Raw genomic sequence first — 11,922 nt, 5'->3', positions numbered from 1 at the left:
CTGGGGTGGGGCTTGGGGTTCAGGGGGCCCTGAAAATTGTTGTATGGTGCCCCCTGGCACTGCCCCCAAATTGTGAGACACAGTGACCCCCCCACTCCACAAGCTTCCAGAGGCACAGTGACCCCCCCCCAAACACCAAGGCATGGGGAACCCCAAATATTGAATCACAATGACCCCCCCCCACAAGCTTCCAGAGGCACAGTGACCCCCGCAAACATCCAGAGGCACAGTGACCTCCAAACACCAAGGCATGGTGACCCCCCACAAGCTTCCCGAGGCACAATGACCCGCCCCAAACATCCAGAGGCACAGTGACCCCCAAACACCAAGGCATGGTGACCCCCAAATATCGAGGCACAGTGACTCCCCCCCCCCACGTTTCCAGAGGCACAGTGACCCTCCAAACATACAGAGGCACAGTGACCCTCCAAACATACAGAGGCACAGTGACCCTCCAAACATCCAGAGGCACAGTGAGCCCCAAACATCCAGAGGCACAGTGACCCCAAACACCAAGGCACAGTGACCCCCTCCACAAGCTTTCAGAGGCACAGTGACCCCCCGCAAACATCTATCCTGAACAGAGAACCCCCTTCACCCCCGCACGAACATCCATTAGTTGCAGATCCTATGAAGAATCCGCAGCCTGCCACTAGCCAAGAATCCATTACCGCTTTTCTCACACTTTAATTTACCGCTCAGTAAAAACTTATTCGGAATAGAGCGGTCACATGGTAAGATCACATGATCGTGACGTAATGAAGGTCCTTTCAGAGTATAGGAACTAAACGCTACCGGCAGGAGCTGATGAGCTGGAGATTTAGAGGCCTTGCGGGACATTTAAACAGCTACCCGGGACTGCGGGCTGTCCTATGAAAATCGGAACTGTCCTGCGTAAGGCGGGACTGTTTGGCGGTATGTGTAAAGCATGGAGTACAGCTGGGATGTATAAAGGCGCTAGTTAGGTGGGTGCACTGTGTGGTATAGACTGTATGAGAGTACAATACGGCTTCTGTGTAAAAGGATTGCAATTGTGTGGCGGTACAGCTGTTTGTGTTGGAGATGGGGTGCAAGTGTGTCAGTGTGTGTGTGAGGGGGTACTACACATGTACTATGTGTGTTGTGTGTAGTACAGGGGTGCACCTTGTGTATCTACAGTAATTAAATTGGAAAATACGACATTGAGCTATTAGATTTTTTATTATGTGTTTATAGTTTGTGGCCATGTCTATAGCAGCTTAAGAGTGTTACATTATTGATGTATAGCTTCCTGTCCAGTATGAAGTGTTAACTGTTCCACTGGCTGTGTACACTTTTCCGAGTGTCTGTGTCAGATTTGCCATTCTGGTTTATTTGAAGGAGGAATCTTACAGTGAAAAGGAAGCTGACACTGTTTGCTTTAAGGAAATGTTGTTTTTCCTGCAGAATACAGGTGCTTATTAGTCTGCCACTATTTCAGCATAGCATTTCCGTGCCTGCGATGAATAGAATACTGCTGTGTTGCTGAGACTTAACACTGTGTTAAAGCACACGTTGTGGGTTAAAGGTCAGCCACTCTAAACAACATGGGATCAGTTTGGGTCCTTACCTATACCTTCCGGTTTTCTACATGAAAAGACAAATGCTATTAACATAAATAGTTGAGTGATATAAACTACTGCTACAACTGACAACAATAAAGATGTATGTTATGTGATAAACCTTCTAAAGCTTTCCTCATATTGAAATGTTCATCCGCTCTGTTCTAATCTTACATTGTGGAAATAGAAAGGGACTATGTGACATTTATTTAATGGACAACAAAGTGAAATAACACATGGGGGGAGTCCAATTTGTTAGTCGCACCCCAGTGACTAAAATCATTGAACTTTTACTCAGAGTTGCTTTGCCTCTTTTTTTTAATTAACTAGCATGTGGTACTTTTCAGCAGAGAGCCAGGGGGTTTAACTTTGCCAATCCAGGGGGCATCATGCCAACCTAGGCCCAGGCTTTTGTGGCCTTCCCACAAACCCAGGCCAAGGGCATGGCTGCCATGTTTGTCCTGTTTCCAGTTGTCCCTTGCATTGATTTAAGGCAAGCACAAGTACAGTAAGCTCGTAAGAAGCACTAAATATTTTTTTCAACCCAGGGCGTCACAAGGGAAACCTGGAAGAAGGGAAAATAGGTTGGGCAAAATATTGTCCTTTGATTGCTTTAGTTTTAGCTAACATAAAAAATAATGCATACATTTATTATTGTGTATATATAAAAGCTGTGCTATTTTTGCTTTAGGGGCATGGGCTTGACTGGGCAGTAGCCGTGCTGCTTGTAAACATTCTCTCACCTTTCACTCCTTTAGGGCAGAGCAAGCTGCTTCAACATATTGTAGTTAATATAGAGACAGTGACAAAATCTTGAGTGGTTTTAACCTATGGAGCCTTTACAACAATTTCAAATACAGTAGACAAAAATATTTGCATGTACATTTTTATTGCATTATCCACCTACTTTCTATAAATAATATTTTCTGTATTTTGAGAGCAAATTGTTTCTGTTTGCAGCTGTGGTGTCTAAGAGTGCACCAAATTGGTTCAGAATTTGGCCAAATCCCAGCAATTTTGCAGGATTTGTTTGAGCAGTAGTCTTAAAAGAAAAAGATTAAGAAGGGTGGGAATAGGCAGGGAATGACTATCATGGTTATATTTTACTGTCTGTGAAGAATGAACGTATTAAAAGGGGAATATCTTTTCCCTGTAAAATCATATGACTTTAAAACCATGGACAATTTGACAATTTTATTGTTTTTTTGTGACAACTTGTGCAGTGTTTTGCAGTGTTTTTATTTATCCGAAATGTGCAAAGTAGGGCTCAAATTAGGTGCAGTAATCATCTTTTGTGGAAGATTGTGTTTTCCAGGTCCAAAAGTGTTTGATTCAGAGTATCCATGGTGGTCAGGGAAGAAATTCTGGACTAAATACCCTTATAAGACCTTACTGGCTTACTTGTAATAATATATAATAAATCAACTTGACAATATTCAGGGTGGAGTCACAATTTAAGTAATATATGTGTGTTGCCTGATTGCTGTAATATTTCAGTGGAATATCTTTTATTAATAATGACTGGCTCCACCCTTACCAGTAGGCTTGTAAATCAAAGTAGAAACTTTTATTAGATCTGTCATGCATTAAACAATCCGTAAACAATAAAATATTTTTGTGATACCCGAGTGCAACCAATATATTAAATAGAGCGGTACCTCTCTTTGGTCAATATGTAGCTGATCCTGTGCAAATCACTGGCATGACTCTCTCTACCTCTTGTATTGGTTGTATTCTTTTGTGTACTCTTTATGTTCAATGTATAAACATATTTATTGTAGAGTGCTTTAAGTGTGTTAATAACAATACCAATACTAATATTGCCATATCCTTACAAACACATTTTTAATTCGCAACCATAAACATTATAAATTATGTTTCAGTCTTCAACACTGAAATTATTAAATTGTTTAGCTGATATTAAAGGGGTTATTTATTAAAGTCCGAAACTAACTAAAAACACAAAAAAATGTCAGGGTTTTTTTTGTTTTTTTTTTAACTATAAAATTCGTATTTTTAGTGAAAAAAAACCTTGAATTTTCGAGATTTATTCACCCTTGATGCTGAAACCGAAAATACTCAGTCTTCAACCTGTCGAGTTCTTGTAGAAGTCAACGGCAGAGGTCGTATTTGCAATTTAAAGATATTAATGTCTGTGCTGGGTTTTGTGCAATAATCCAAACATTTATTTAAAACATCTGGAAAATTCTGATTTTGATAAATAACCCCCCCCCCCCTAAGTGTTTATACTTGTGTTTTTTTAAAGTAAACTGTGAAGACTAAAGTTTTACAACCTACTTTCACTGTATTTGTATTAATTAGAATATGGTATTCTCCCATGAAGGCTTCAGTTTCACTAAAAAAATTTGACCATACCTGTACATACTTGAATTGGGAGTTTTTTGTTCAACTGGTTTTGCATCTTTCTCCCCTGTGTCTGCCAGAGCTCTTTGGCCTTCCCACAGTGCATGTTGCAATAAAATGCACAGTGTGACATGAATTAAAGTATAACCTAGAGATGCCAATTGTATTGTTCTGTCAGTGCTGGCTCAGCAGGTATTTTCACTCCATCACACTGACTAACCATCGATTTACAGCTGCCGGCAAAGGTATTTTGGCGCGTAAACAGAAGTTTGATCTCCTCCTGGTCTTTTATCATCTGTTTTGCAACATTAATACAGGGTTCAGAGCCTGGAGTTACTAGCAGTTACATACATTTAAAGGGGTTGTTCACCTTCAAATTAACTTGTAGGGGCAGATTTACAAAGTGTGAATTTAGAACTCACCACAGTAAAACTCACTTTCTATTCATTCCTACAGGATCTTTAAAAGCATATTTATGAAATGGTGAACTTAAGAATACAACTCTAAAAATCCCATAGGAATGAAAAGAAAGAGAGTTTTATTGTGGTGAGTTCTAAATTCTCGCTTTGATAAATCTGCCCCTTAGTTACATGTGGTGAGTTCTATTCTGAGGCAATTTGCAAGTGGTCTTCATTTTCTATTTGCAATTATTAGTGGTGCTTGCGAAGCAAAGCATCACTACTGTTATCTTGCAAACTTATTAGTGGTGCTTGCGAAGCAAAGCATCACTACTGTTATCTTGCAAACTTATTTTTTAGTGGTGCTTGCGAAGCAAAGCATCACTACTGTTATCTTTAGTGGTGCTTGCGAAGCAAAGCATCACTACTGTTATCTTGTTAGTGGTGCTTGCGAAGCAAAGCATCACTACTGTTATCTTGTTAGTGGTGCTTGCGAAGCAAAGCATCACTACTGTTATCTTGCAAACTTATTTTTATTCTTCTTCCGTATGAAAGTTTGGCGCGTAACTAGTCCCGCACCGTTTGTCCTAGACCCATGAATGAGGTGTCAAATCGTGCGGCTTAATCGGGAATGGGGTGGTATGACTTTTCTAAGGGGTGGGTGGTTAATTGCCCCTTGCGGGGGCAATTAACCACCCCGAAAAGTCCCATAGATTAACATTGAGGCCAACTTTTGACGGATTCTAGCGCAGAGAGGGAATCTTGTAGAAACGTTAAATTTACCACATTTGAAGAGGTTTGCGACCTGTGTCAGATGATACCCCACACGAGGGTATAAGTTTTACCCCCGGGGCAGGAGAGGTCCCCAAATTTGCCCCATTGACTTATAATGGGGAATTTATCGAATAATTAGTTTGTTGCAGACCCATGAATGAGGTGTCAAACCGTTCAGCTTATTCCGGGAATGGGGTGTTGTGACTTTTCTGTCCTATTTTGGGGACCCAAAAAAGTGAGCGGAGCCGCAAACAACCAATCAGATTTTCCCTATTGACTTCAATGAGAAAATGTAAACAGCTGTAATTCTCACAGTAATAAAGCCAGAGCTCCCAAACTTGGCACCGTGGGTCACTGGGTGACTGCAGCCAAAATTTACAAAAAGTGGGCGGAGTCTACAACAGCCAATCAAATTTCAGCCATTCAATTAAATAGGAAAAATTTAAACTGCTGCCGCTCTTAGACGGTTAATGGCAGCCTCCTCAAAGTTGGCACAGTTGGTCACTGGGGGACTGGGATTAAAATTAAGAAAAGTGGGTGGAGCCAAAACCAACCAATCGGATTTCTTTGGTTTTAATGGGAAAAATTAAGAAGGCTGCCATTCTCTCAGTATTGATGTCAGGGACCTTGAATATCACAAATGTGGTCGCTGGGGGTTTCCACTTCAAGTTTAGAAAAAGTGGGCGGAGCCACCAACAACCAATCAAATTTCATTCATTGATTTTCAATAGAAAAAAATAGAAATGCTGCCATTTTTACACATTAAATGACAGCATTCCCAAACTTTGGTATGTTAGTCACTGAGTGACTGTGGTTCACAATTAGGAAAAAAGGGGCGGGGCAACAACAGCCAATCAGATTTCAGCCTTTGACCTTAATGAAAAATGATAAACTGCTGCTATTATCACGGTTTAAATGCTAGGTGTACCAAACTTGGCTCAATTACTCACTGGGTGACTGCGGTCAAAATTTAGGAAAAGTGGGTGGAGCCATAAACAGCCAATCCGTTTTCACCTATTGACTTCAATGTAAAATTTTTGATTACCGCCGTTCTCACAGTTTTAAAACCGGAGGCCCCAAACTTGGCACTGACCATGACTAGGTAACTGGGGTTAAAATTCAGAAAAATGGGCGGAGCTTAAGACAGCCAATCAAATTTTACCTAACGCTATTCAATGGGAATATTTAAATTCCTGTCATTCTTACACTGTTAATGTAAGAGTGCTCAAACTTGGTCCATTTGGTGACTGGGTTGCAAATTTTTAAAAGTGGGCGGAGCCAAAAATAGCCAGTTTGTTTGGATTGATTTCAATGGTAAAATTTGGTTGGCTTTAAATTTCACCGGTTTAATCCGGATTCTACCGACTTTGTGTACTCTCTAGGCACCAGGGGCGACTGGGCAAGACACCCAACATATATGGGGGGCCTGAGTTTTGCCACGGCAAGCACCACTCACATTTTCTTCAGGAAATGTACCTCTCTAGTTTAGCTTATTGTTCAGCAGCTATCTCGTTTCTAGGGTAAAATTTAACCTAGCAACCAGGCAATGGTTTTAAAGAGAGGCAAGAGTATAACTAGGGAAATAGAAACATAGTTATAAAAAGTAACAATAACAATAACATTTTAGCTTCATAGAGCAATAGTTTTTTTTATTTTTTATTTGTATTTTTTGCTGGGGTCAGTTTCCCGAATTGAAAGCTGGAAAGAGTCAGAAGAGGAAAGCAAATAATTCAAAACTATAATTAATGAAGTGAAGTAATGAAAACTTGCTAAGAACAGACCAATCTATAACATACTAAATGTTAACCACCCCTATAAACATTTACATCTGAAACCATTGAACATTTTAAATTGTTGTTTCTTAGAATTACATGTAATCAGTGGAGGATACTTTTGGAGATGGCACTGGCGTCTGTGAATGATTTATTTTGGTTAGAACTTGGAATATTTGCACAAGCTTGTTGAATCACGGTACTGTTATTTTTATGTAAAGTTTTGTTTTAATGTGTGGTATGACCTTTGCCAACACCTCCCATAGTTAGTCACAATGACCCAAGCCATCAGAGTATGTAGGCTTCTTCTTGAGTCAAGGAATTTTCCATTTACATCACTAGCCAAGATTAGCATGCATCATTACTGCAGACCAAGTTAGCAGTGTGTTGGCACTTCTATGGGCCTTCTTGATAGCCTGACTGATTAATATATGACCAAGTATTTATTGGAAATCAAGAGCCCGATGCAGTCCTCACCCCATGGGTCTATGGGTCTGGATCAGCCTGATTTGGCCTATTACATTGTTGGCCAGATGTGCACAGATGCATGAATACAGCTGGATGATCAGATCTTCACATTACAATCTTTTGGGGTTGTTAGTGTAACACCTATTTGGGCTGCATTGCACACAAATAGTTAAACTGTCCAGCTAGCAGTAGAAGCATGGGTTACACTGCGACTCACAAAACAGGGTCAGGGCCTTCGCCATGTGGAATTGTTCCCTCTATGGTGTAGTGCAACTACATCCCCCAGGCTACTGTGCATACAACAAAAGATGGGCGCCAGGAGGTTCTTGCAGTAAAACAGAAATGGTTTATTTAACTATGCACAAGGCAAGTGACCACAGGTTTAGTACTCACACGGGAGCTGAGGCAATAGCACATTTCTCACACAGAGCTGCAGGCATTAGGCATTTCTCACAGAGGAAAGGTCTCCATTAGGCATTTGCAGTATTACACACTCATTCCCTCCTGGAAGTTGTCAGGAAAGCAGCTTCTACCCTTACAGTCCCTCTTCACTGAGGTCCCTGACTGGAGGCAACACACAGAGCCTCTGGGAAGCTACTCCCTCGTTAGAGCTTCAGCTGCTCTTTCTCTCTCACCTCTCTGCCTTTCTCTCCTAGAGAGACTATGACAAGTCTGCCCTAGTATATCTGTTCCTCATTCACGGGGTTTCCTGGTCCCCGACTTCTTCTCCAAAGCACATGGGCCTTTCTGGGCCTTTCTGGGCCTAGCTGGATCACCATCCACAGGCCAAAGAGGAAGTGGCCACTCCCTACACACACTATATAGCAGTGTAGCAGGGGAGTGTCATTCTCTCCTGGCAGATCACTCTAAGAAAAAGGTGGGGGCCTTGAAGCTGCAGGGCAGATTAACCCATAGGGGCCCCTACATTAGGCTTTTCCTTTATGCACATCTTCTATTCCTCTGCAATGCTATAACCTGTTTGTAGGGTTATTATGCCCTAGCAATAATGTAACAATTTATATTCCTAGCATGAGAAAAATAATGGGAAAAAAATATTAAACTCATACTAAAGCCTTATATTAAAAGTCAAAAGCAGAATGATCCATTTAACTTACCTCAAGATTTGTAGTTTTTATAGCTTTGTGATGATTTTCATTGTACTGTTACTTGTCTAATTTTTTTTTTACGCCTTGTTGCATTATAAATATATGTTAAATTCAATTATCTTCCACGACCTACTACAACAAACTGATTCAGTATTACAGACAGAGTAATAATCCATGTTACTTTCTTTTTGGTGCCATTGTTTTCTTTTTATATTTTTGAAGATTATATGTTTACTTATTTATTTGGTGCTTAAAGGACCAGTAACATCAAATTTTTTTTTTCAAAAATTCGTTAGTACATAACGAAAAAATAACACCAACACAAATTAAAATTTAAAATAGCAAAGCCTTTATTAAGAAATAACTTACAGATACTCCACTTCCTGTCCTCTTCAGAAACGGCGAAAAGGCGACCATCCTTCCTGCAGCGCTCGATTTGTCCTCCCTGACAGCGTGTGAAGTGAGGTGAAGAGAGTTGAAGCTGCGGATTAAGACCCTGCGGGACCGACACATGAAGACCTTTCTGCTGTGACACGACTGGGAACTTGTAGAGGAGACGCGCTACGAGATGTAACTCTTTATGCCCTTGAACTTGGTCTGCTTCGTGGGCTCGTCTATGTCACAGCGGAACGGGTAGGGATTCTCCTGCCACTCAGGCCCGTCCGGCCCCTGCACCAGACACAGCTTGTCCCCATCACGCACGAACCCCGTCGCCTCCCCGCCGCTCTTCACGAAGGCCGAGAAGCGGTTGAGGTTGCGGCTGACCGTGGCGGAGCCTTTGCCCGGGGCTTGTGAGGAGGCGATGGAGGCGGAGGTGGAGTAAGGGCCGGGCGGCAGGTCAGAGCGGGTGGATAAGCGGAATCTGCTGCTGCCGGAGCCTTCGTAGTCATGGTAACCGCCCGAGTAACTGCCACACATCGGACCAGCTGGTTCCTCGGCCGCAGTGGAGCTACTGTCATCCCATTCGTCGAGTTACATCTCGTACCGACTCCTCCCCAGTCACACGGGGCTGCAGGTTCACCGCCGCTACAAAAACACTTCCACTGGCTCTACGCGCGTCTCCTCTACAAGTTCCCAGTCGTGTCACAGCAGAAAGGTCTTCATGTGTCGGTCCCGCAGGGTCTTGATCCGCAGCTTCAACTCTCTTCACCTCACTTCACACGCTGCCAGGGAGGACAAATCGAGCGCTGCAGGAAGGATGGTCGCCTTTTCGCCGTTTCTGAAGAGGACAGGAAGTGGAGTATCTGTAAGTTATTTCTTAATAAAGGCTTTGCTATTTTAAATTTTAATTTGTGTTGGTGTTATTTTTTCGTTATGTACTAACGAATTTTTGAAAAAAAAAATTTGATGTTACTGGTCCTTTAAATGTAAGATGTAATATGTGTCTAGGGGTTAACATAGGCAATTACCCTATACACGGGGGAGTCTGACTTCAAAATTACAAAAAGCTTGTCTTCCATTGATTCCATTTTATCCAAATAATCAATTTTTTTCTGTAATAATAAAACAGTACCTTATGCCTAATCCACAAGATATAATTCATCCTTATTGGAAGCAAAACCATTTTATTGGGTTTATTTAATGTTTATATGATTTTCTAGTAGACTTGAGGTATGAAGATCCAAACTACAGAAATATCCATTATATGGAAAACCATAAGTACTGAGCATTCTGGATAACAGGTCCAATATATATATATATTTTGTAAATGATAAATCTATAGTAGAGACTGTTCACGGAGCAGAGCCTTCCTTGGGTGTAACACAGGCTTACCAGGTGTTGCTATTTACGTATTTCTAGTACCAACATATTATCCTGTTATTTATAGGATCATTTATATTGGTTCCTGCAGTAGTGGAGCAGTGGAGCTTACAATCTAATTTCCATCCAACATGGATTATTCAATTACCAGTATGTTTTTGGACCATAGAAGAAAATCCAAGCAGCAGTGAGAACCATTGTGTGACTGCACCTTCCCAGTTTGGTTTTTTCTAAACCCTGGGTTTCCTCTGGATAGGACTCCTACAGAAATTACAATATCCATAATTGGTTTTAGATAACTGGTTAGAATGGTGAGATTTGTATTCCTGCCACAGTCAAAGTACTATAGCTTGAATAGCATTAATATAGTTTGTATAACGAGTTTTTAGATTACTCTGTAATCACTTACAAGATCAGAAGTAAAACTAGTCAAAGGACTTTTTTCCCTTCACCAGTTTGGTGAAAAGACAACTTTCTAGTGAGAGTGTTGATCTGTTTCTGAAACAAAGTTTATAAAATATATTCTTTCTACATGGTGCTGTATGTACAGGAATCGTTTGATACCTTTCTGTTTCCAGTACTTCATGTTTTTGCTTCTTTTACAAATTGTTAGTAGGGTAGTGGGATTGAATGATTGTATGAGCCCTCTTCCATAGTGTTATGCTACCCAGTAGAGTAGAATTATTAATTAATGCATTCTTTCTATTTACTAGTTATTTAAATATAACTGCATTTTAAAAAATAAAAAAGTGCTTGTCTTTTAGAATGGAATGGCTGCACAAACAGTTATGAGTGGCAGCTATACGCTTTTAGAATTCACTGATCATTTCTCAAGAAAAAAGCAATGAATTGTAAGCAATTGTATCTTTTTAAGGTGGCGAAAATGTTCTTATGCCTGCAACCATGGATAACTGGAAATGAAATGAAATGGAAGTTCCATCTTCAGAGGTAATAAAAGTGATGCAACCTGTGGATCATTGTTCTAAAAAAAAAAATCCCTTTCGCAAGGAAGATGTAAGTGCTCAATTACAAATGCAAGCATAATACAAAGCTTAAAACGTCATGCATATAAATGATATTGGTATGGCTGCTTGCACCTATAAAGACTCCATTATACTTGAACTTAGGCGGTTGCTTCCTGTGCAAAGTACGGAGTGCAATGATTCCCAAGGAGTTAACACTTGCTTTAAAATTGTGTGAATTCCAGGGCTCCCTTTGTGTGTTGCTCCTGCACCCAACAGATCAAATGCCAACAGCATTTTTGGCAACCAAGCATCTGCCTATCCAGAAATGAAGCAATTTGTAGCCAAATCCATAATACATGAGATAAAGCAATTCACAAAATGAGTTACCTTGGAGCACCACGGTGTATGGCTTCTCTTCTGTGTGCATCACGTTAGGGAAAGTAACCCCGGAAAAACTTTAGTCCAAACTGTATGCAGAGACACGGAGCACCACAGAGTGAAGTGGAGTGTTATAATAAAAATTCCAAAATGTATTAGTCCATTAAAAACGGCACGGCAATATGTTGGCCAAACCACACGTCCTGTTGGTGTTAGATCTTGGAACATCTTTCAGCTGTAGAAAGAGGTGATGAGAAATCTGCCCTAGCTAAACATGTTAAATTGACACACACTGATCTAGCAAATTTTCAATTTCAGGTGATTGATAAACTACATGTTGATATTCGGAAAGGGGA

The 11,922-nt window shown here is 40.8% G+C and overlaps 1 protein-coding gene across 9 annotated transcripts in view; it reads left to right on the top strand.

The window, feature by feature from the left end:
- Positions 1 to 721: 721 nt before the first annotated feature.
- Positions 722 to 11,922, top strand: part of fam135a.S (family with sequence similarity 135 member A S homeolog) — a 69,984-nt gene continuing 58,783 nt past the window's right edge. For 2 of the 9 annotated variants that reach the window (XM_018265511.2, XM_018265506.2), the window contains exons 1-2: positions 722 to 965; positions 11,098 to 11,171. The gene's annotated coding sequence lies outside the window, so the exon portion shown is untranslated. Of the gene's footprint in view, positions 966 to 11,097; positions 11,238 to 11,922 lie in introns of all 9 variants that reach the window. The other 7 variants (XM_018265507.2, XM_041564693.1, XM_018265508.2 and 4 more) reach the window with 7 other exon arrangements.

The sequence above is a fragment of the Xenopus laevis genome, chromosome 5S (assembly GCF_017654675.1).
Source record: "Xenopus laevis strain J_2021 chromosome 5S, Xenopus_laevis_v10.1, whole genome shotgun sequence".
In the NCBI taxonomy this organism is placed as follows: domain Eukaryota; kingdom Metazoa; phylum Chordata; class Amphibia; order Anura; family Pipidae; genus Xenopus; species Xenopus laevis.
This window is presented reverse-complemented; position numbering and strand designations above follow the sequence as displayed.